General features: G+C 40.4%; 1 protein-coding gene across 5 annotated transcripts in view; it reads left to right on the top strand.

The window, feature by feature from the left end:
- The window catches only part of NTRK3 (neurotrophic receptor tyrosine kinase 3), a 479,767-nt gene that overhangs the window by 357,003 nt on the left and 95,663 nt on the right, over nt 1-27,101 (top strand). The gene's annotated exons all lie outside the window — the stretch shown is intronic.

Genomic DNA, 27,101 nt, shown 5'->3' with positions numbered 1-27,101 from the left:
TCACATCTTGAGCATATATTAGAAAAAAGGAGGGATTAGGAGTAATCAAAGTCAGATATTGTCATCCAAAGTTTACTTTGTCTTATACAATGTGAATAAAGGTCACATACCATATGTACCTCATTTGGAATTGATACATACAGTACATACAACATACATACATGAATGCAGTATATCTTGTCCCCCTTTTGAACCTAATGTATATCCTCATGCCCATCTTTCTTTTCTTTATTTATGTGTTTTGTCTCCTATGTGTATCTGGATAAAGTACTAAGTTGAATTCTGAAAGTTTGTCTTCTACATTTTTAAGGGATGCCCCCTGTATGTTATTACATTTTATATTCTATTGTTTTAGTTAAAACTGAGTATAGTAAACAGTGTTTTATGATACTTCATGTCCAAAATTTGCATTTAAAAAAATAAATGTCATATCATTTGTTTGCCATTAGATACTTCTGCTGAGTGTCTTCCAGTAATTACTTAAGTCAGGTATGTTAAATTTAAAGGATAGTAACAGCCAATTTCAGTGGGTAGGTCTAAAGAAGCTTGTAGTGAACATGAGGAATTGCAGTTATAAGGATTAACCAACAACACAGTTGTGGGAAATAAGATCTAATCATAACTGCAGTGTAAATATGTTATATCAAATGAATCCATTGATAAATTGAGCAACTAAGGTGTAAAATGTGAAGTCAGAGGGTCTGTTGTGTGTTTATTCGGTGGCTCTGCACATCCCGATGTTAGAAGATAGCAGTGTCACAGGTGTCAGCTTCAAAGAACTCATGGGGTGAACTATATCCTGGCCTAGGATGGAGTTTTGACACCTGAATAGACTTTTAGGAATTGCTCAGTATATTGTCTTGTACAAGGAGATTATGTGATGACTGGCTATATTTTAAATAGACAAAATTATAACATTTTCAAATATGCCACTTAAAATCAATAAAAGTAGTGATCAACCACATATTCCTCAATAGCATGATGAAGGGCAGCTCATATATCAAATTAAGCATTCTTTCACACAGAGAATTTGAGGAAATGAGTGTAAGCTCAACTATTACCCTGTACCTAGGCCTGTTAAGTATCAATAGATGGGTAAATTCATAGGGGATCTATTAATAATAAAATTGGGTCTGTGTGACACTCCACAGCAAAGTAGAATTTGATATCAAATCAGGCAATATGCAAATTGTGTTTGTAAACAGTGTCACAGAGCATAGCCCCTGGAGGTGGGGAAAGGTGTGAAAGTGTCTTTAAAAAGATGAAAACAACTACAAGGAGGGGTCAGTCTTTTGGGAAATCAATCATCATTGATAAGCTGTCCATCTTCAAGGCAGTTTCCTGTGGCTCAGAATATACCACTTATCTGTCAGTTATACTCTGATTTTTACCCCTTTTTTTTACCTGTTTTTGCAACGTTTTATTTTTATGTCAATTGTTTATTAATTGTTTTTAATATATCCTGTAAGCATTGTACATTATGTATATTAAATCAAAACCTTTGTAAGTGATGTCCTTATTGCTCTAAACAAATTCACTGCCTGTCAAGAAGAGATAGATTGCTTGACCATGCTAAACCTTTCATTGCTGAGGTGTGAAGTATGAATTCATTTGTATACCAAGCAGAATGTGTGCCTGCATGTACATTTGTGTCATAGAGCCTTGATGGGTTAAGTGTTTACACTTTGATTTCTGGTGTGTGCCTTGCTAAACTGTGTGATACAATATATTGAGGTCCTGTTGCCCTTATTCAATAGGTGGTGGCAAACTGAAGTGGGTGTGGTTGTGTGAGCACTGTTCGGGGGCGGTTCAGCAAATCTGTAACCCGTGCGATAGGTGAGAGGAAGATTGAGTGCTGGAATCATGTGTAACATACAGTAAACATTTCCAAGTCACAAGTGCGCAAATTGCGGGTTGTGACTGGTAAAAGCAGTTAGGAGAGGGTTCCTGACAAATTAGAGGTGATATATTGTTTGATTGTGTGAATATAGGATAATATATTAATTTAGAGAAGTAGCCAGGGGGGTGGGGTGGCTATTTGTGACAAAGCTGCATTGGAAGAAATGCACCATTATCTAAACCAGTGTTTCTTAAACCTAGTCCCCAGGACCCCTAACAGTGCATATTTTCCAGATCTCCTTGCTCTAGCACAGGTGTATTCACCACATTGTAACAGATCCACAGGTTTCCCTTGTCACCTGGAAAACATGCACTGTTAGGGGTCCTGAGAACTGGGTTTGAGGAACACTGCTCTAAACTAATCTATTATAATCAGTATATTGACCTCATTATAGGTTAAATTTAAATTTGTGGTGCATAATTGCCACTACTTTTCATTTGCACCTCTAGTTTTACATAAAACCATGTAAACATGATAAGATTGGTTAATCTACCTGATAAATCACGTAAAATTACCTGGAGCTTGTGATACAACATTTTAAAAGTGTTAGGGCCACATTTAGGCTTGTGGATTTCCCTCCTTAAAATGGTAATAGTAGACTTGAAGGAATCAATCTGTAGGTATAATCACTGTGCTTCCTTCTATCATTTGTTAGATAGACTTTCTAGCGCAGTGTATATACTTGTTTGTGTCATATGCAGTCCTCCATACAATCCCATGGCTTTTCCCACTGTATTATTTGTTCAATATCAGCAGGTTTCAGATCACTAGATTAAGCTTTTTTCACTAGTAAATTCAAACTTTCTGACATAAAGTAGATAATATGGCAGAGAGGCCATCTGAAGAACAAAGACCTGCATGAAATCTACCTGTTGGATACATACTGTTAAAGAGTGTATCTAACCAACAATAAAGTATTGGAGAAGGGTTATAGTTACAAAATAGAATGTTTTGGCCTATTGTATCCATTTTAGTTGAATTTATCTCTAAAGTGAAACAACTTTCTTAGGTGTATTCATAGGATTGCTATAATATAATACAGACACATGTAGATAAGCACCCTTGATTTTATATGAATATAAAGCTGGGCCTGTTGGTCAAATTACAGGAGCTGGATGTGTTTTTAGCTTAAGATGATGTTTTTTTAGCTCTGCAATCAATCTCTGTAATATCCTCATATTTATATCACGCTTCTTTACAGCTATTATATATGACATTATGAAGAGAGAGCACTGTCAAAAAGGGCACATTTTCCGCAATGGTTAAGAACTATTGTTTCATATTCACACAAACATTTATCAGGATAAGTGTATTGACGTAGGTAATAAAGTGGTGAAATTTCCAGTTCTAGCTGCATCTATTTATAAATCCAATTTGCAGCACTTCCCAATGATATCCAGGTCTTAGCATTTAGGTACATTGCGACAACATGTTCTAATTCTCCCTGTGCACTCTGTTAGGATTGACCTTGGGGGAGAGGAATATCCTGCTCTGATTGGTGGATTTACAAAAAGCACATTATTCTCATTTCCCATTCACCACGATATTACTCATAAGGGGGGATTTAGAAAAGGCTGGCATTGCTGGCAGGCATTCATGTTTTTTAAATGGAATTAAAGCTATCCTTATGTTTAGGAAAATGAAATCCTTCCATTAACACAATGTTCTTCATCTATTTGAAACAAAAGTGTCTCTTAACGCTGTCATCAGTCTTGCCAAGGTGGCCTGCTTACAGTTGTAAGATTAGTGGAACAAAATACTCCTCAGCTGCACAGTGCAGGGAATGCACAATGTTTTCACTTCCTTGATGGTGTCTTGAGTGCTTCCAAGTACCCAAAGTGCCCTGAAATATGTCATTTTAATGCTCATGCACTATGACAGCCCATAACCATAATTCTCAACTGGTTTGGACCCACATGATCCTGTCCCTTTTCTCTAGCCCAACCTGATCTTACTATATAACAACATTTATGAAGGACGGGGGGGCTATGATGTCATTAGTTATATCAGATAAAGATGGATTCAGGGCCATGTAGACATACTCAACAACACAACAATGATTTATGTTTTGGATTGCGTTATGTTGTATATAGCATCTTGTCTGCTGATGGATGAATGACTTTATTGTCTGCCAGTTGGAAATAACATTGTGTTTCTAGCACTAAGATGTCTTGTTAAGAGGTTTTATGGCTTTCACAATGACAACATGTAGAACCAAGCTTGTGGACCATTTTATATTGACATCCAGTCTCCACAAGAGGACTATAATGAGGGTAATAACCTAGAGACAGATTAAACTAATACATCATGTTGCATGTGTGATTATTACTGCTAGAACTGTGCTTTAGTTGTATAGTAGCCTACTGTCCCTACATTCCAGGGATAGTCCCACATTTCAAAGCTTTGTCCTTGGAAGTTTTTTGTCCTGGAAAATTACACTGACCTACTGCAAAGTATTTATCAGTTTTACTCTGCACACTGTATATGCCTTTGTCATGACTTTTGCTAAACATTCTAACCTAATATTTAATTTATAGTCATTTTTAAAATGCAAAACATGACTTTCTAATCAAGTAAGAGTGTGAGCTGTCATGAGCAGGGCCCACTTTACTCTGCGTCACGCCTGCACCTCCTTCACCTAGCTCACATGTACGTGTTCTGTTTGTATGTATGATTTGTGTTCTGTATGATATGTTATATCAACTGCCCAGCGCTGCAGAGCTTTGCAGGGCCTTACACATGTACGACCACAAGTCAATATATTAAATGAAATTTAATTCCATATATTGACCACAAGTCAATATATGGAATTTAATTTAAGGCTTTCCGCTTCCCTCGACTGCTCTCCTCTTATCAAGACATTGCTCCTGTCACATGCTCACAAACATAATCACACAAGTGGATAGACCACTGCCTCTGAGCTTTGATGAGCACACTCACCTTAAATAATCTGTGCTGCTGTGTTTATTTTGATGATCTAACTGGCTACAGGTTTTTCTGCCCCCTCTCACTTGAAAATTTGAGACATTCAGACAAGCAGGAGATAAAGATTGATAACAAGAAGGTGAGACACTAATGAAATGCACCTTACAAATGACAGTGCTCAGATAGGACTTACTGGAGAGCAAGTGGCTGATAATATATGTGTCCAGACATAAAGGAATAAATATATTCATGAACACTTATTGATGCCCCTTTTTGCTTCACTTGGCAAGAACCACAGTCGGTGGCTATTTGTTCTGGTGCATAAACAAAGCCTCAATCTCAACTACAGCATTCTGTAATTCCATTGTTTCCGGGCATGTATGTTCCATGAGGCATATGTTTTGGTGAATATATGCAAGCAGTCAAATTACTTCCCACTTCGCATTAGAATAATTTTAAGAATACTTTTGATATTGAAGATCTAAAGAGATTTGTGAAAACAAAGAGTATGACATTATGTATTTCTGAGCATTATCATAGCTATCAAAATATATTGTGCAAAAAAATAATAATACTCTAAGCAGCAACACCCTAATATATCAATATATTTTGTATCAATCTACAGTACACACATACGTTTGGAATTCAGTTATGCTGGCATCAGGTGCATGATGTGGCAATGGGGGGTGCACATATATTAGGACCTCAAGCATGCCTCCCTTAAGACAAAAACAACCAATTGTAATAGTTGCTAGATACACTCTGCTGAGAGCATCTTAGAGGTTAAGCAAAATAGGAAGGGATATTATTGCCAAAAACCTATTATTGCGATTATTATTATAATTAGTAATATTAGTATTTAAAATATATTAAAAAGTCAACAAAAATGAACTAATATTTTAGTAATTGGAGTTATTCTTGCTAAAGTGTGTTTTTTTTAAGCTCCGGTAAGGGTAATGTTGTAGCATGCATGAGACTGAGACTTATTTCTCTATTCACTCTATCTCTGAGTAGCTTGATGCTTTTTATCAATGTAGTCTATAGTGATGTAAGCAATGTAATACCTTATATTATACATGATGCACATAAAAGAGGAATAATAAGCCATTAATGATAGATGCATGTTTTACAGGGCTCCTCAAGTTACCTCTCGTAGCGGTGAGCAGTCACTGGTTTCTCTAGATGTTTTATTACGAACATAACTTCTCCTTCACATAATCAGCTGTATGAAATAGCTGGGAGAAGAGAATTGAAGCAGACATTGAGGAGATAAAAACGTCTGAAACCAAAGTCCTTCAAAAGTACTCTCATAAAGTGTATTATTATGTGCTTGTATTGGTACTAATAGTGCTCTTCTGCTCTCTGCTTGTGAGCTATTCAGATTAGTTATGTGTGTGTCAATAGAACATGTGACAGACTGATGCCTCTGCTCCCACTAGCTCCACCAGTGGAGTGTTAGGCATGTAAGTAATTGCTTTGATTTCAAGATTAAATTCAAAAATACTGTTAATTATTTACTACAATTTTTCTGCTAAAAACTTTTTAATGGATACTTCTGCTTTTACTAGAAAGGTAATAAGTACTTATGCATAAAAGGCACTTAGGTGGTCGCAGTCTGACAGACAAGGGGCCACCTCATCCCCAACTTGAGTTTATTCCATTCCCCTGATGCATAAGATATCTTCCTTACAAATAATACATTAATTCAATGCCCAATAATTTCTGTTGCCTACTGGGTGTTTTTTTCTTGCTATTCCAGACCAGATTTGACTGTGCACTCAATTCTATTGCCAAATTAATAGAGGAACAGAAAGCGATCAGTAATGGGTTAAGATATAGGAAAGTAAAAGAATTGACAGTAAAATTGACAAAGGTAATCAATAAAGTATGTATCTGATGGGAACCAGGAGTAAAAGAAGTTTGAGTCAAACATATACTAACAATTCCACCTCTGTATCCCCACTCTACCAAGCCCTTCACTGGCTCCCCTTCCCCTACAGAATCCTTTTCAAGCTCCTTACTCTGACTTACAAGGCCCTCGCCAACTCCACTGCTCCCTACATCTCTAACCTTATTTCTATTCACACTCCCTCCCGCTCACTGCGATTGTCCAACGATCGTCGCCTCTCTTCCCCTCTGATTACCTCCTCTCACGTACGTATCCAAGACTTCTCCCGCGCCGCTCCCCTCCATTGGAACAAGCTCCCCCGCTCCATCAGAACTTCCCCTAATCTGTCCTCTTTCAAACGAACATTAAAAACCCACCTTTTCCTTAAAGCCTTCCAGTCTCATGCCTAAACTCCCACCGGTCGGCTACCTCTCTTTCTCATCCCTTCTTCCCTTCTCCCCTTACTCGACTCCGTCTCCGTTTCTCCTGTCTCTCCATCTGATCCACGTGTCTGTCTGTCTTCCCCTCCCTTTAGATTGTTCGCTCCTTTGAGCAGGGCTCTCCTACCTTCTGTTTCCATCACTTTTAACTGCGCTCTCCAGCTACTCAGCTCACCTCCTCTCAGTCCCTCTGCCCTCTGTCTCCTCTCGCTTCTCTCCGCTCCCCTCAGTGACTCTCAACCTGTCATCCGTGCCCACCCTCTTGGGCCATAGTTACCTGCCTATACTCACTTTTCCCCTCCCTCCCTCTCTATCATGCTGTGCCTGAGCCCCCAGAGTTATAGTGCTTACTGTTACTTGTACTGTGCTGTTTCACCTTGTACTGTGCCATTGTTTGTCCTTGTACGGCGCTACGGATACTTTGTGGCGCCCTATAAATAAAAATTATTAATAATAATAATAATAATAATAACAATATCACAATGTTTACTATTTTGCTACATAGATATTTGAATCTAGATATTTGAATCTAATCTTTATCACATAAAACCATTTTGTTGCAAATGTAACCCCCTGTCACTGTGTGTAGTGTGGGGTGCAAAGGGTACACAGTGCACCTCCTTCTCAAGCCCTGGCTAGCTGATGGGCATGGGTGTAAATGATCAGGGGGTCCCTGCACATGCAGGTGTTTCTCTGTAGTTAGTGGGACACAGGTAATGTCACTTTGTAATGCAGTGTAAAAGTCACAATAATTTGGGCGCCAGACCATCTCTATAACAAACTGAACTTTTATTTACACTCTTCCTCCAGCACGATAATCATAATGGTTGCAGAATATATACATCTCCTTACTCTCTCCAGCACAGTTCTTAATGAGCAATACGAATATGGTTGCAAATATCTTATCACTCCTCCTGCACAGTTCTTAATGTTATCCAGATGTTAAATAACATAATTTACATGTCTCTTGCACTCCATACTCACTGCAGATCACCCTTTCTGCAGGGGCACATGCATGGATGCTAATAGGCAGGCAGCCTCTCCTCCATGCAGCTCTGACACACTCTGTGTACCTCTCAACTGCAGCTCACCCCTCCTCTGCGGGGATGATGTCTCCTGTGCTCTGACACGTCACTCTGTGTACTCTCAGCCTCAGGATCTGACACTACAGCTACCAGGCCTCTTGTAGCAGCCCTCACTCCAGGGCCTCTTCCATGCGAAGTGTCACCCTCTTCCTTGGGTTCTCTATAGTGGCATGGAGTTCTCCCCCTCATCCAGGGCACACATTCCTTGCCCTGGCTCAGTCACCACGCTCAGACTTCCAGGGAATGCTGGGGGATCCTGGAGCTTCCACCCCACTCTCCCAGGTCCCCAGCTACAACTCTCCTCTCCTCTGTCTCCTCTCTCTCTATCTCCTTTTCCCCTTCCTGACAGCCCCCCCTTCCTCTCCCTCAGTCTCCAGGCTGGGCTGGGTTATCCCCATGGTAACCTGTTTATGTAACTTTTCATAAACTATTAGCTTACCCTCTAGGTGACCCCTCCTGAATTCACTGAGGTAAAGGTTTAACTAAAACACCACTAGGGGGGTGTTACATTCTCCCCCGATTAGCTGGGCACCCTAAACTACACCTAGTGGGGCTGCCTAGCTAATCTCACTCACACCTAACTCACATATGACCACACACACATGTAAACTTTTCTACATCACTATTGCATTAAACATCACAGTGTAAAGTGAATACATACATAGCAATACAATGGCAGTATCAATATAAACACATTTCACATTGCATACCCCACAACACCCCCAATGGATGTAAACATGTGAGTCACAGGTGTCCTGTTTTCTTTCAATGTACATTTAAATATGGCTTTATGCCTAAGCAATGTAGCACCTGCCCATGCCTGCCCATGTCTCCTCCCTCCTGGGTCAAAAAGAGACAGGTGGCTCTCGTGGGCCCCTCCCAACAAATACATCTCCCCCAAGTCACATATCAGCAATATATGCAGGGGTGGCATTTGACCAGCGGGGTTGCCTTCCCCCCTTTCTCTCCAACGTGGACGATCTGCCTTTCTTTGCTCCCCCTAATCCTCCGGAAGGGCAATATACAGACGTCACATTGCACAATCTGCCTCTCTTTGCTTCCCCAAATCCTCAGGAAAGGCAATATACAGACTGCATTATAATTACACCTCACACGTTGAACCTTTTCTTCTTTTGCTTCCCACTCAGCTGGGTTAAGTGGCACTACAAGTCTCAGCAACAAGCACACTGCTGCTCCATATACTGTCCTGGACAGAACTACTCAGCAAACAACTTGCTTTACCTCCTCATTACCCTTGGTCTCTGTTGGGCACCTAGAGACGGTCAGACATGGTGTCCCAAGGGTGTTTCTCCGGCTGGGCACACTGCTCTCAGTTCCTGTGTCCTGCAAGCACTTTCTCCATCTGTTGTGCTCGAGCCCCACGTTGGGCGCCATTATGTAACCCCCTGTCACTGTGTGTAGTGTGGGGTGCAAAGGGTACACAGTGCACCTCCTTCTCAAGCCCTGGCTAGCTGATGGGCATGGGTGTAAATGATCAGGGGGTCCCTGCACATGCAGGTGTTTCTCTGTAGTTAGTGGGACACAGGTAATGTCACTTTGTAATGCAGTGTAAAAGTCACAATAATTTGGGCGCCAGACCATCTCTATAACAAACTGAACTTTTATTTACACTCTTCCTCCAGCACGATAATCATAATGGTTGCAGAATATATACATCTCCTTACTCTCTCCAGCACAGTTCTTAATGAGCAATACGAATATGGTTGCAAATATCTTATCACTCCTCCTGCACAGTTCTTAATGTTATCCAGATGTTAAATAACATAATTTACATGTCTCTTGCACTCCATACTCACTGCAGATCACCCTTTCTGCAGGGGCACATGCATGGATGCTAATAGGCAGGCAGCCTCTCCTCCATGCAGCTCTGACACACTCTGTGTACCTCTCAACTGCAGCTCACCCCTCCTCTGCGGGGATGATGTCTCCTGTGCTCTGACACGTCACTCTGTGTACTCTCAGCCTCAGGATCTGACACTACAGCTACCAGGCCTCTTGTAGCAGCCCTCACTCCAGGGCCTCTTCCATGCGAAGTGTCACCCTCTTCCTTGGGTTCTCTATAGTGGCATGGAGTTCTCCCCCTCATCCAGGGCACACATTCCTTGCCCTGGCTCAGTCACCACGCTCAGACTTCCAGGGAATGCTGGGGGATCCTGGAGCTTCCACCCCACTCTCCCAGGTCCCCAGCTACAACTCTCCTCTCCTCTGTCTCCTCTCTCTCTATCTCCTTTTCCCCTTCCTGACAGCCCCCCCTTCCTCTCCCTCAGTCTCCAGGCTGGGCTGGGTTATCCCCATGGTAACCTGTTTATGTAACTTTTCATAAACTATTAGCTTACCCTCTAGGTGACCCCTCCTGAATTCACTGAGGTAAAGGTTTAACTAAAACACCACTAGGGGGGTGTTACATTCTCCCCCGATTAGCTGGGCACCCTAAACTACACCTAGTGGGGCTGCCTAGCTAATCTCACTCACACCTAACTCACATATGACCACACACACATGTAAACATTTCTACATCACTATTGCATTAAACATCACAGTGTAAAGTGAATACATACATAGCAATACAATGGCAGTATCAATATAAACACATTTCACATTGCATACCCCACAACACCCCCAATGGATGTAAACATGTGAGTCACAGGTGTCCTGTTTTCTTTCAATGTACATTTAAATATGGCTTTATGCCAAAGCAATGTAGCACCTGCCCATGCCTGCCCATGTCTCCTCCCTCCTGGGTCAAAAAGAGACAGGTGGCTCTCGTGGGCCCCTCCCAACAAATACATCTCCCCCAAGTCACATATCAGCAATATATGCAGGGGTGGCATTTGACCAGCGGGGTTGCCTTCCCCCCTTTCTCTCCAACGTGGACGATCTGCCTTTCTTTGCTCCCCCTAATCCTCCGGAAGGGCAATATACAGACGTCACATTGCACAATCTGCCTCTCTTTGCTTCCCCAAATCCTCAGGAAAGGCAATATACAGACTGCATTATAATTACACCTCACACGTTGAACCTTTTCTTCTTTTGCTTCCCACTCAGCTGGGTTAAGTGGCACTACAAGTCTCAGCAACAAGCACACTGCTGCTCCATATACTGTCCTGGACAGAACTACTCAGCAAACAACTTGCTTTACCTCCTCATTACCCTTGGTCTCTGTTGGGCACCTAGAGACGGTCAGACATGGTGTCCCAAGGGTGTTTCTCCGGCTGGGCACACTGCTCTCAGTTCCTGTGTCCTGCAAGCACTTTCTCCATCTGTTGTGCTCGAGCCCCACGTTGGGCGCCATTATGTAACCCCCTGTCACTGTGTGTAGTGTGGGGTGCAAAGGGTACACAGTGCACCTCCTTCTCAAGCCCTGGCTAGCTGATGGGCATGGGTGTAAATGATCAGGGGGTCCCTGCACATGCAGGTGTTTCTCTGTAGTTAGTGGGACACAGGTAATGTCACTTTGTAATGCAGTGTAAAAGTCACAATAATTTGGGCGCCAGACCATCTCTATAACAAACTGAACTTTTATTTACACTCTTCCTCCAGCACGATAATCATAATGGTTGCAGAATATATACATCTCCTTACTCTCTCCAGCACAGTTCTTAATGAGCAATACGAATATGGTTGCAAATATCTTATCACTCCTCCTGCACAGTTCTTAATGTTATCCAGATGTTAAATAACATAATTTACATGTCTCTTGCACTCCATACTCACTGCAGATCACCCTTTCTGCAGGGGCACATGCATGGATGCTAATAGGCAGGCAGCCTCTCCTCCATGCAGCTCTGACACACTCTGTGTACCTCTCAACTGCAGCTCACCCCTCCTCTGCGGGGATGATGTCTCCTGTGCTCTGACACGTCACTCTGTGTACTCTCAGCCTCAGGATCTGACACTACAGCTACCAGGCCTCTTGTAGCAGCCCTCACTCCAGGGCCTCTTCCATGCGAAGTGTCACCCTCTTCCTTGGGTTCTCTATAGTGGCATGGAGTTCTCCCCCTCATCCAGGGCACACATTCCTTGCCCTGGCTCAGTCACCACGCTCAGACTTCCAGGGAATGCTGGGGGATCCTGGAGCTTCCACCCCACTCTCCCAGGTCCCCAGCTACAACTCTCCTCTCCTCTGTCTCCTCTCTCTCTATCTCCTCTTCCCCTTCCTGACAGCCCCTCCTTCCTCTCCCTCAGTCTCCAGGCTGGGCTGGGTTATCCCCATGGTAACCTGTTTATGTAACTTTTCATAAACTATTAGCTTACCCTCTAGGTGACCCCTCCTGAATTCACTGAGGTAAAGGTTTAACTAAAACACCACTAGGGGGGTGTTACACAAATAATTAGAGATGGTCACTAGCCCCCGTGTTTTGGTTTTGGATTCGGTTTTGGATCTGGACTACCGTCGTGTTTTGGTTTTGGTTTTGCAAAACCGCCATTGCGTGTTTTGGTTTTGTTTTGCTATTTTGTTGGAAAATCAATGTTTTTGGGCCTAAAATAACCCAATTTAGTGCTCCAACTGTTTTAGAGATAAGTAATGTAATTGTAGAGGTAATAAATCATCCAAAAAACAGTTTAATTCTTCGTTGGTAGGCCTTCATTTATTCCACACACAAAACAGATTGTCTTCCTCTCCATCTATGCATATTGGCAATGCAGTAATCGTCTTTGGATGTATATTACACTCTACACTTGTAGTTAAATATGTAAAGAAATGGAAAATGCAGTTTGCTTTCTGTCTCTATAGGCCCCCCTCCACTTGTTTAAAAAAAAATTAAAAATTCAGCCGTTATAGTCTGTACAATATTAATTGAAATGGACAAAGCCAGTTTGGGTTCTGGCTCTATAGGCTCCCCTCCACTTGTATAAAATACCAAAAAATTCAGCCGTTATAGACTGTACAATATTAAGTGACATGGAGAAAGCCAGTTTGGTTTCTGTCTCTCTAGGCCCCCCTCCACTTGTATAAAACACCAAAAAATTCAGCCGTTATAGACTGTACAATATTAAAAGAAATGGACAAAGGCAGTTTGGGGTCACTCTGTCTATGACACCCTACCCTTAAGGAGAAATTGCCCAAAGAGCAGCCTTTCAAGACGGTACGTGATATGGAAATGCCACAAGTCCCTTTCCTCTTTGGGGGTAGATTGCACCCTACACTTACATAGAAAGTTTTAAAAAGATGTTATCGTCATCATCTTCAGCTTCATCCTTACCCTCATCAGTGTGTACATCATCATCACAGACTATCAATTCATCGCCGCTTGAATCCGCCATTAAAGAACAGTCAGTGCTTGGATGTCTTGGATGGTGAAGGCCTTCCTTGTGGAAGATGTAGTTCATTTTTATAAACATCATTTTCTCCACATTTTTGGGAAGTAACCTTCTACGGCGATCACTGACTAAGTTCCCTGCTGTGCTGAACACTCGTTCAGAGTACACACTGAAGGGTGGGCAGCTTAGGTATCGCAAAGCAAGTTAGTACATGGGTTTCCAAATGGCCTACTTTTCTTCCCAGTAAGGAAAGGGACTGTCTGACATTTCCATATCAACTACCTCTTGAAAGTTATCCTCCACCATCCTTTGCATGTTTATACTCGTATTAGATGAAATTATGGGCAAAGTGACACATTTTTTAAAAAAATCCTTCAAACCAGCCCAGATGTTAAATTGTTCTGGTCTGCCCCCTGCGTCTTCCCTGCTTCTTTTTGGGAAATTTAATTTTTTACGAGCAGCAGCAGCTTGAGAAAGTGAAGGAGGACACGTTGTCAAGCCGAGGCCCAGTTCAGCGGCCAACTTGCTGAGCAATAGCTCCTTGCAAAAGTTCACATCTCGCTCATTTACAAGTAAAGACTCAATGTAGGTTTTAAACCTTGGATCAAGCACAGTGGCCAAAACATACTGATCCGAGTTCAAGATGTTATTAACTCGAAGATCATTGTGAAGCGAATTAAGTACTTGAACGACAAGGCCAACATACTTTGCTGAATTGCATGCTTTCAGCACCTCCTTCATTTTCTCAAGCTGCTTTTCCAATAATCTAATTAAAGGAATGACTTGGCTCAAACTAGCAGAGTCTGCACTCACCTCACACGTCACAACTTCAAATGGTTTCAGCACCTTGCACAGGACTGAAAGGATTCCCCACTGTGCAAGAGTGAAATACATCCCCCCTCCTTTCCCAATGTCATGGCTTGGATGGCTTTGCGCTGTTCCTCCATCCTCTGAAGCATGTACAGGGTGGAATTCCACCTAGTTACCACCTCTTGCTTAAGTTGGTGGCAGGGCAAGTTAAACTGCTCTTAAAGCTGCTGTAATCTCCTATATGCTGTGGCTGAATGCCTGAAATGGCCTGAAATTTTATGGGCCACCGAAAGCATCTCCTGCACCTCATGGTTATTTCGTAGGAAGCTCTGCACCACCAAGTTGATGGTGTCAGCAAAACAGGGAATATGTTGGAAATCACTCAGCTGTAATGCTTGCACTATATTGTTGGCGTTATCAGAAATTACATACCCTGGGGAGAGTCCGAGTGGTATAAGCTATGCATCAATCACATCTCTCAGTTTGCGTAACAAATTGTCAGCCGTATGCCTGTTAGTGAAGCCGGTGATACAAAGAGTGGCCTGCCTGTGACAAATGTTACGTAGTGGTGTACATGCTGCTGCTGTTCCTGCTGGTGAAGGTGAATGACCAACCCAGTGGGCTGTCACAGTCATATAGCCTTTGGTTTGACCACTTCCACTTGTCTACATATCTGTGATCAAGTGGACAGTGGGAAGAATGGCATTTTTCAGCGCAATCTTTACATTTTTAAACACTTTTTGGTATAGTTGTGGAATTGCTTTACGGGAGAAATGGTGTCGCAATGGAATTCTGTAACGCGGACACAAAACCTAAATTAACTGTGAAAAATCAGCTGCATTTATTGTGGAGATTGGACACAGATCTAACACTAACATTGCAGCCATGGCGCCTGTGATTCGCTTGTCGACTGGGTGACTGCTGTCATATTTGCTTCCCCTCGCAAATGATTGTTTCACAGTTAATTGCTGAAATGTAGGACTGCTCATTTTTTTGACCTGCCTCTGGGATGATGATTCACCCCCAGCAGCAGCAACAGCAGCAGCAGTGGGACTAACACTTTCTTTAGAGGAATCAATAATAGTGCAGGAGTCATCCAGCCTTAAGTGGGATGCCGGGCTAACTCCGAGCGCTACTGAGGATATTGATGAGGATGGTGTGGCGGGTGTATTTTTTAGCCGTCGGGATGTCGGTGAGCGGAGGGTCTTAGCTGATGATGGAGTGCTTGTATTCTTTTGGGAAGAACTTTCAGCTTTTCCCAACACTTTGCCATGAACTCTCGTTAAATGGCGTAACATAGACGAGGTTCCAAGATGGTTAAGTTCCCTCCCTCGACTGACTGTGGCTTGACATACACTACAAATGGCTATACAATTGTTGTCTGGATTTGGGTAGAAATAATTCCACACATAAGAAGTGGATTGTTTTGTTTTATGCCAAGGCATGACAATGGCCTTTTTCTTGTCACGTGCCAGAACTGCTGCCACTGGTGCAGGACTTACACAAACAACCTCATCCTCATCAACATCCTCATTAGCGCCCTCGTCACCTACACAAATCTCCCCCTCATCCTCTTCTAATTTCAAAGTGGCATCCTCAATTTGGGTATCACCGGCTACACTCGGGCTATTAAGCCACACATCAGCAGAATGCTCACGATTAGACAACCCACTGTTGGATGGATTTTCCACAGGGATTGTTGTCATTTGTGAATCAGAGCAAACATTCTCCTCTAATGCCTTACTGTTATCTTGCAGCTCGGCTTTGACGCGTAACAGTAGTTGTGCACCACTTGTAGGCTGGGTAATTTTTTTGGGATCTGCCACTAATAGGCAAAGGTGAAGGCCTCATTCTCTCTTTGCCACTGCGTTTGTAGAATGGCATGTTTGCAATTTTTATAGGCACTTAACTTTTGCTCAGTAACACTTCTTTTTCGCTTCAATACAGTAAAAAAAAAATTGTTTTTTGCACTGATTTGGAAACAATCTATTGTTTGACATCGCCTTGGCCAGATGACGTAATCAGCCTGTGACCTAACCCTGCTCTCTCCCTCTGTCAAATGGCGATGGATTGCTGTGGAGGCCTGTATTTACAATGTTGAAGTATCGCGAGAACCGAGCCCCGAGATCCGACGTTCGGCCTCGATTTGAATTTGGAGCAGGCTGGAGAGTACCGAGCTACTCAGCTCGGTACTCGGATCCCCAAAGTTCGGGTGGGTTCGGTTCTCGGGGAACCGGACCCGCCCATCTCTACAAATAATATAGTAATAGTAACCATCTATACAGAACTATAAAAGTAAATGCATGTTTTTATGTAGATGCAGTTGCATTAATTCTGGGGATATGTTCGTTACACTAATTAATCAAAAGCTTTTCTCATCGGAAAGGGAATGTCTACAAATTATAGAGCACAAACCCATTTAAAGAAAGATGCTTGTGCAATTCCCCAAACTCTTGTCTTTGCATAAAATAATGAGAGCTAGTGTCTGTCATTGCTATAAAGCCTAAAACCAGCATTGTGTGCAAGCAGTCACTGGAAGTCTGGATGTTGGGATCAAGAGGATTAGATTTTACAGGAAAACTTTACTTATATGATGAATTAGATCTTATATTTCAGCTAGGGACTAATGGAGTACTTCGGTAGCTCACAGGTATCTGAAAATGATTTATGATTTTACTATGTTATTAAACTATGCTGCAAAATTAGACATATTTTCTGAAGACATAAGACTTAAAGCAGAATAATCTTTCTTTTAGTAAAGGTATGACCCAATCCACTTCTTAACAACCAGCATTATTACCCAGAAACGGAGAATGACGTGCACATGGCTTTCTATAAACTAAAAAACATAAACAACTTCTCTTAAAAGAATGTATTAACAATATTTTAAGATCCCTATGGACACATCCAGTGCTGTGCACATGTACCTCATGCCAAGAGCATGTTGAAGAGTTATTTTTTTCCCCATCCCTGTACTATTTTCCCCATCCCTGTATTACTATCCCCACCCCTGTATTACTTTTCCCATCCTTGTATTACTTTCCCCACCCCTGTACTACTTTCCCCATCTCTGTACTACTTCCCCCATCCCTGTACTACTTTCCCCATCTCTGTAACATTTTCTCCATCTCTGTACTACTTTCCCCATCCTTGTACTACTTTCCTCATCCCTCTTCTACTTTACTCATCCTTGTATTACTTTCCCCATCCCTGTACTACTTTCCCCATCCCTGTACTACTTTCCCCATCCCTGTACTACTTTCCTCATCCCTGTTCTACTTTCCTCATCCTTGTATTACTTTCTGCACAGTCACCTATGAGTTTCATGCATGATCCCCTCTATAATTAAATATAGTAAAAACCTGCTGTACAATCAGGTTCTGTTGTTAATAACATAATGAAAATAGCAATTGTGTGCTGTAAACCATAGCAACCAATCAGAAATCAAATTTCATAATTTGACTACCTTACTCTGCTAAAAGCTGATGTCTCATTGATTGCACATAATTACTCTTTGGGCCATGCTAATAAAGCAGTTCTAAAGTGAATAGTGACCAACAGTTGGATTCCTTGCAAATCATTAGATTACAGTCAGTATTACAACTGTTAAGTCAACTCAAAGGTTAATTCTAATCCTTTATATGTTGATTATTACATTGCATTGTTCATTTCTATCAGTTTATTCACTTTACTAAAATAACCTTCTGTAATGTAGCAGAAATAATTGGGTAAGCATTAGAAACTAGATATAATGACTATTAATTAGTAACAATTGACTATCTTCCTCAAAAGTGCTAATCAGGCTTTCCAAGGATTTCCCCCTTGTATATCACTGCACAGTTGGAATGGTACAATTCTTGTTTTAATTCTACATGAATTAATTGGAAAAAAAAGTGATTAGCAACAGTCAGGAAAAGAGATTTCAAAACTATAAACATGTTTCAGTTCTTTTCCTAATACCAATGCATATATATATACACACAGACACACACACATACTATATGGAAATTAATATTTGGCCACACCTTTTAATTATTGAATTGAGGTGTTTCAATCAGACCCATTACCAGAGCTGTATAAAATTAAGCACCTAGCCATGCAGTCTCAATTTGCAAACATTTGTGATACAAAATGGGTCGTTCTGAAGAGCTCAGTGACTTTAAGTGTAGTACTGTGATAGGATGCCACCTTTGCAACAAGACGGTTCATGAAATTTCATCCATACTAGATATTCCACGGTCAACTAACTGTAAGTGATATTATTAGAAAGTGGAAGCGTTTAGAAACAACAGCAACTCAGCCACGAAGTGTCAGCGACTGCTAAGACACATGGTGCGTAAAAAGTCGCCAACGCTCTGCTGTTTCCATGGCTGAAAAGTTCTGAACTTCCACTGTCATTAATGTAAGCGCAAAAACTGTGCAGCGGGAGCTTAATGGAATATGTTTTCATGGCCGAGCAGCTGCATGCAAGCCTCACATCACCAAGACCAATGCTAGGCGTTGGATGGAGTTGTGTAAAGCACACCGACACTGGACTGTGGAGCAGTGGAAATGTGTTCTGTGGAGTGAGGAATCACACTTCTCTGTTTGGCAGTCAGATAAGCGAGTCTGGGTTTGGCAGATGCCTGGAGAACGTTACCTGTCTGACTGCATTATGCCAACTGTGAAGTTTGGTGGAGGAGGGATAATGGTATCAGTTTTTCAGGGTTTGGGCTAGGCCCTTTATCTCCTGCGAAGGACAATCTTAATACTTCAACATACCAAGTCATTTTGGACAATGCTATGCTTCCAACTTTGTGGCAACAGTTTGCGGAAGGCCCTTTTCTATTCCAACATGGCTGTGACCCAGTGCAGAAAGAAAGGACTACAATGACATAGTTTGATGAGTTCAGTGTGGAAGAACTTGACTTGCCTGTACGGAACCAGGCCTTCTCGTCCAACATAAGTGCCTGACCTCATAAAAGCTCCACAGAATGAATGGGCACAAATTTCCACAGAAACACTCCAACATCTTGTGGAAAGCCTTCCAAGAAGAGTGGAAGCTGTTATCATTGCAAAAGAGAGACCACCTCCATAATAAAGTATATATATTTGAATACAATGTCATTACATTACCTGTTGGTGTTCTGGTCAAGCGTCCGAATACTTTTGTCCATATAGTATATTTCTTGTGAATCACACCACAAGACATTACTTTTTCTTCATTTTGTTGTGTCATCTTATGCCTCGTTTGATCAATTTCATTCTTAATGCTTATAACCTTTTGTGAGGGTGATGGAGTATAAACACAGCTGCTAAAGGACAAGGAAAACTCAACAAAACATTGTTTTTAACAGAATACATCTACACCTAGAGCAAATATTTTTTAGTCATGGACGTTAAAATGCACACACAATGGGTCATTTACAGAAAAATGTGGACTTTGTGAAGTCATACAGAGGTGTATGCTAACAGGGAATAGGGAATGCCCCAGTGGGTTAGTGCATTGTGGGTCGGTGCTGTGCAACAGACTCTAATCACTGAAGTAGATTTTCCTGGAGCACCCAGCATATTCAGTTGGTTAATAATATTTACCAGCCAAAAAGATCTGCAACAGAGGGGGTGAGACCCTGAAGGCCAATTATTGTTTTATAATCAGATTGGACATGTTTTTATACAAATAAGTCTCATTCAAAGGGTTCTAGTAACCTTCAAGGGGTGGAGGCGTGTTATTTAGGGAGGAATTCCCGTTGAAGCAGGTGCCTGCAGAACTTTTGTGGATGTACAAAATGGCTGGATTTTTGCATGTACTTGGGTTGCAGTGTTCGGGCTCCTGTGTTACTTTCGGTGGGATGTCTTTTACACCACTCAGACACATCTTATGGAGGACACAGGTTTCATAGCACACAATGTAATAAAACATTAAAACTTCCACTCATTTTAGTGACAGTAAGCAGGAGGTTTTAACTTCTGCAATCCTGCATGTTGTCCACCCAACCATCTGCCCACCAGAATTACCTTACAGTTTTTATCTTGCTTACAGAACACTTCTGATGGCAAAACAGAGTGTGCTGGAATGATAACACATACATCATTCAAACATATATATTAATGTGGACATTGCAATGCCTATCTGGAGAAGGTCTACCAGATATTGTGTATATCCATTTTTAGTTATGTCACGTACTGCAATCTCAATGATGATAGTGAAATATTTCAACAATGTGATATATAGAAGACACTTGTGCAAAATAAACTGGATGGCTTTTAAAATGCTTTCCCAACTTTATATGGTTTCAGTGAGAACAGACAGGTTTTTATATAACTTTAGGTTGGTATTAATTACAAGAATCCAGATTGTCAAACATATACTTTTCCTTAGTCACTTATACTTCACTCTGTTGAAGGCCATTCTTGGGAATAAGATGTTTGGATATGATACTTTTGATCTACTACAATTCCCAAGTTCCCTCCAATTGTTCTAGTCACTTTTATGCTGCAAGGCTCACACACACGTACAAGGAGGTAACGTGCAACCCCCCCCCCCCCTCATTGACTAAGTGTCAAACAAAGTTACAGTATATAATGCTATTTGAGGCAAACCCCCATCTGACTCAAAGGCATAGTGTTATTGTTCCAACCCGGGTGAGCCTAATATGTACAGCTATCCTATGAGAAGCCTGAATCCACCCAAAAGGAACCTGTCAGTGTATAGGGCAGGAAAAATCAAACCTCTTAAATGAACTTCTAAAGTCATTTACACAAGAACATTCACACATTTTAGCTTTGAACATTTTCTTGATGACCTAACAAACTGTCCCTAGTTTAGGAACAATGTATATCACACCCTGATTCTCAATGTTAGTATTTTCAGAGTTATTTAACCTTGGAATACCAATGTTCTGTTTCACAGAGACAGAGCTTGTGGGGCTCTCCTTCACTGGGTTACTTCCAATCTTACTGACTTACACCACTGCAGAGATGCCTTGTGGAAAAGATGGAAGCCTTGCTTAGGAGCTGTATTAAAGATCTCTATTATTATTATTATTATTATTATCCTTTATTTATAGGGCACCACAAGATTTTCGCAGCGCCATACAGAATACAGGCAGTGGACCATACAGAGAAAACAGTACAAAACAATAAACAAATAATACAGTACAGAACACTAGACAAATAATACCAGGACTCCAAAGCTCCAAACATAGCTAGTAATGTGAAGTTGGAGCAGAAGAATAGGTAGAGAGACAGAAGGGAAGAGGGCCCTTACTTCCTAAAGGGAGAGCAAACAGACAGAAGGGAGTCAGAGGAGGAGATCAAGAATGGAGAAAATGTTAGGTCGACAGCTGGTAGGCTTTTAGGAATACATAAGGTTTGAGTGCCTGTTTGAAGGTGCACAAATTAGGGGACATTGTGCCTTTTATGATTAAAGACACATGCAAAATACATGTACAATAATGAAACACTAGTAACAAAAGGCAAATTCTACTGTGGCAATTTTATCAAAACACTGCAAATCCTGCAGAATTCTGAAAGGTCGTACGATTATGTGAGCTTTCTTGCTATCATATCTAATAGGATCAATAAGAATGTCAAAATATTGCCTGACAACACTGCTATTGCCATTGCATTCCACCGAAATTTTGCAGGGTATGTTTTTTCCATAACCAGAATTCAGATGCCCAGTTTGAGCACACTTGTCCAACACTTACCCTATCAAAATGTAGATGACTAATTCACATGTAGTCCAGTATGTGCCGAGGAGGTGGAGTGTGAGTTCATATCTGTCAAAGTGAACCATCAATGTTATTGCTAAATTTGTTGCCTCCTTACTAAACTCTATCATGACATTTAATTAAAATTACTAAGGCATGGAAAATGATTAGAGTCACTCCCGTCCACAAAAGTGGCAGAAGCATTAATTCAAGCTATATACTTATATTATTCAGTCATGGAAAATTTGTTTACTCCAGTGAAATTCAGTGTGGAGTGGATCATGGACAGTTGACTGGTGCACTCTTCCAAAATTTTGCAAAAGCTTTTGACGTTGTGGACCACATTGTGCTGTTTAGCAGACTCCAACATTTACTGACATCAGTATCCAAATAGGCTTGAACTTTTCCTAAATTTTATTCAGTTTGCTTATAGACACAGGGCTCCCCGTTCCTGGAACACCCTACCGGAGACACATAAAAAACTGCCTTCTCTCTGAGATCTTTCAAAACTTCTGTCAATTGGATCTATAATTATGTTTGTAATTGCAATGTGTAAAGCATTTTGTCTGCAATATGTTGCCTCCATGACATTTGAGGGGTATATTTATTAAACTGTGGGTTTGAAAAAGTGGAGATGTTGCCTATAGCAACCATTCAGATTGTAGCTGCCATTTTGTAGAATGCACTACATAAATGATAGCTAGAATGTGAATGGTTGCTATAGGCAACACATCACACTTTTTCAAACCCGCAGTTTAGTAAATATACCCTCTGGTGATTGAAGAGGTGATACTCAATGTTTTTCTTCCTGATGAATATTTTATAAAAATACAATATCTGTAAGTGGACTATGCTATGTGAAGATATTGAAGCTCACATTGTCCTTCCTCATAAACTCAATTATATATAAGTAAATAACATCTGTAGGTAGGCTCTGCTATATTAGACAGTGTTCATTTTAGATATTCTTTTATCAGAAGTATCCTAATATGCTCTAAGATATCTAAATCTATAATATGAAAAACTGAAAGGTTAGATGTAATTCTTTTTAGTGGATTGAAACTGCGGATAGCCTTGTTTTTTATTTTTCATTCATCTGAAACTACATGTGAAGATTGGTTCAGGATGGGTAGATCATCCCTGCAGGTCATTGATGGTATGTGTGGGAAGTTAGCAATTGAAGTTCAGATTCCACTTTGCCACCTCCTTGGTGATGTAGAGTACATTCAGTCAGTTTAATTACTGTTCTCATAAAGAGCTTTATTCCTGCAGTCCCCTCACACAATTTTTAACAGTTTTTTTCTATCCTATCATAGTACATACAGCAAGATTAAAGCACGATGAAGATAGCTACTGTATTGTAAAAACAAGATTTAGGACTCTTACTCACTAATGTCAGAATGCATTCTATTACTAGTGTTTGCAAATGCAAATAAACGCATGTGAGAGGGTGGTGAAATGGATCACATTTGTTCCAATGACTCCATACCCACTAGTATTTGCTCTTATGATCAGCAGAATTTGCATTGTGCCTTTTTTTGGTTACAGCATATTCTATTTATTTGCAGTGAATGCAATGTGGTCAATGGAGTGTCATCCATTCACTATTGACTTGAACTGCAAACTCTCATTATCACCAAATTTAATCAAATTGAATGAAATTTAATAAAATTTCAGTCGGTAACCAGCCTAAACACACAAATCGTTTCAAGATCCTGACATGTATCATTATAGCGAAACATATTGCATTTACATCGGCAGCCCTTGAGAATGGTACCTCACGAGCGCCAAAATGGCCGTTGGGAATTCTGTGACAGACATTATTATGAGCTATGTTCCTTTAGTGCCTTTTCAAGATAAGTACATTGCAATCATGCTGTTAATTTGTTTGTTTTGACTTGCTGCTATGGATGGCACAAAGGAACTGGCTTGCTGTGGATTTTAAATGCAATAAAACAAGCCTTTTTTTTACATATGGAGTGCTGGTTTCCAGTCTTATTTGTACAGGATTATATGTGCAACCCACTTCACCTGGCACCCGAAACTATTATATTGGAGGTGTTGTGCAGTTGTGAGGTGTTTCCTGAAATATATATATATATATATATATATGCATATCATGGATTAAATGAATTTTCACCATTTATATACTGTATATGTATCTAACTATCTATCTATCTATCTATCTATCTATCTATCTATCTATCTATCTATATATGAGGTAAGCAACTAAAGTGTAAAATGTGAAGACAGAAAGTCTGTTGCATTCATATTTGCACATTCCAGTGTGGGAAGATAGGACTGTCACCTATGGCAGCTTCAAAGAGCTCTTGCTGTGAGATATATCCTGACACAAGTTAGTTTTTGAACTCCTGAATAGACTTTGTGGGGACAGTCACAGCTGGACAACCTTGCAGAAATATGAGCTTCAAAGGAAAATGTCTTCATAGTTCATATTTTGGGAATTCCGGGTGCAACTCCATATTGAGGAGCAGAAATCACACCAGGGTTGTGAATGACAGGTACGGGTGGTATCCGAGAACAGCTAAAATCACATATCTTTGGAAAAGGTATGTCACATTGTCAAAATGTCATCATGTTTGGTATCAAAAGATGGACAAAGTCACAAAGGATTTATTAATTACAAAATTGAGTCTGTGTGATGCTCCACAGAAAAGTTAGGTCACATAGTAGAATTGGATATTAAATCAGGCAACATGCAAATGGTGATTGAAAAAAAATCACAGACACAACCCCTGGGGGCGGAGACAGGTGTTGAAGTGTCTTTAAAAAACTGAGACCAGTTACAACAAATTGTCAGACTTTGGGAAATCAATTCACATTGATAAGCTGTCCATCTTCCTAGCCAATTTCCCTTGGCCAGAATATACCACTTTGATGTAAGTTGTACTCTGAATCTAATTCTTTTTATTTTAAACTGTTTTGCTTGTGTATGTTATCTCAATTTATTAATTGTTTATTAATTATTTTTTGTATCTGAATGCCCTGTACTTTTGTATATTAAATCTGTAATTTAATATTTAATATGTTGGGTCCTTGATACTCTAACAAATCTATTAGTCTGTTAAGAAGAAAATAGCTTGGCCAAGTTAACCCTTTGAATGCCAGTGTGTGATATGTTGATACATTTGATTAACAATCTTAGTGTGTGCTTGCATTTACATTTGTGTAAAATTCTGGAGGTGTGAAGAGTTAACCCTTTGTTCGCTGGTGTGGCTGGTGTGGGTCTTGCTAGTCTGTGAGCAGCTAGAAGCCTTGGGTGCCAGTGTGGGACAGTATATTGGCGTCCTATTGCCCGTATTCAATAGGTGGTGGCAAACCTGAAGTGTGTGAGGTGTGAGCGCTGTTTATGGGCGATTCAGTAGGTCTATAACCTGTGTGATAGGTGGAGAGAGACTGCGGGCTGGAATCGTTTGTGACCTCTTACAGCAAACACCCCAAAGTCACAGTAGCTGGGAGCATGTTCGTGACAATATCTATCTATCTATCTATCTATCTATCTAAACTTATTGTTGCTTACCAATCCAAAGGAATAAATAGAACATGAAGAAACATCTATAATGACCAGCACTTCTCCATTAAAGATGAAGAATATACAGTCCAAAACTTTGTTCTCAGCAGAGATCTTTATGTATGTCCCTGGTAAACATCAGAATAAAGACCCTGTGCTTCATCTGTAACTGGACACAGAGTTGGGGTCATTATAGATGTGTCTGTATATATATATATATATATATATATATATATATTATATATATATATATATATATATATATAAATACATATTTAAAAAATCAGTGGTGTAATTGGTTGTGAGGTTACCTGGAGAGACCCACATTTGGTTGAGTGAGCTGGTTCTGGTTCTGCATAGTGCCACTTCACTGTATGCTGGAATCTATTACAACACTATTTTCACAATTCCTGTTTATGAGCTAATGTTAGTTACACTATGAACATTTTCTACATGTTCATTATCATACTAGCCGCACTGCAATATACGCAACTGTAAGGATCCTTTAGATAAAAAAATAAATAAATTGTAATTTATTTCTTATGGTAGCCTTGTATTTTTAAAAAATGTCACTTTATTATTATCGTTTATAGTTTTCAAAGATTTCAAATGAAATTTAGAATAAAACCTAAAGTGTCGGCTGCTCTACAGTCTTTTTTTTAAAACAGACTATATAAAATGTAAACTTTGTATGTGGTGTATAAGTAGGGGGTCCGGTTTCCAGTTTTAAATAAAAAAAGAACCAACTGAGGGCTTTCCTGATATTTTCCATTAAAACCAAATTCTGATTCCTCAGTAAAACGTAATGGCTTGGCCAAGCTTCTGTTTGCTCAAGGGGCACAAAACCATACGTCTATTGTTCACGTTTGACCCACCCACGAGGGCATGGCGTAGACTATTCAGGAGCATAGCCCAAAGTGACACAATATTCAAACTGGCATTGCTGGGAAGAATACCTCTAGATTGCCTGCACTTTGTGAACGTGGTGTAGAATTTGGAAGATGTGCAGGGTTAATGGTCAACTTGATAATTTGCTTAATCAGCTAGTAAGCAAGACCTTGGGGTATATTTACTAAACTGCGGGTTTGAAAAAGTGGAGATGTTGTCTATAGCAACCAAACAGATTCTAGTTATCATTTATTTAGTACATTCTACAAAATGACAGCTAGATTCTGATTAGTTGCTGCTATAGGTAACATCTCCACTTTTTCATACCTGCAGTTAATTAAATATACCCCTTTCTCTGTCTTCCCATGTAACACACGCATTGCCCACATCATTCCCAGGATTTTTACGTACTAAGCCTGTTGATTTCTTCCATTAGACCAGGGGAGTGAAGAGGTGGCTGTAAAGTAAAAGCTACATTTTCCAATGAAAACAGATTAGATCAAAAAGTAAAAACAACGGAGTAATTCAATTGCAAATGTTGGTTTTCTGTAAATAAACATCATAAAACTGATTTAAAGTGGTAGATTTAATAGCTAACTATACAGAAAAGCATTGCAAGCTTTCAACACAGAGATAATATAGTGAATGATAATTAT

This window comes from Mixophyes fleayi, chromosome 4 (assembly GCF_038048845.1).
Source record: "Mixophyes fleayi isolate aMixFle1 chromosome 4, aMixFle1.hap1, whole genome shotgun sequence".
NCBI classification, from domain to species: domain Eukaryota; kingdom Metazoa; phylum Chordata; class Amphibia; order Anura; family Limnodynastidae; genus Mixophyes; species Mixophyes fleayi.
Note: the sequence above shows the minus strand (reverse complement) of the source record. Positions and strands in the feature narration are given on the sequence as shown.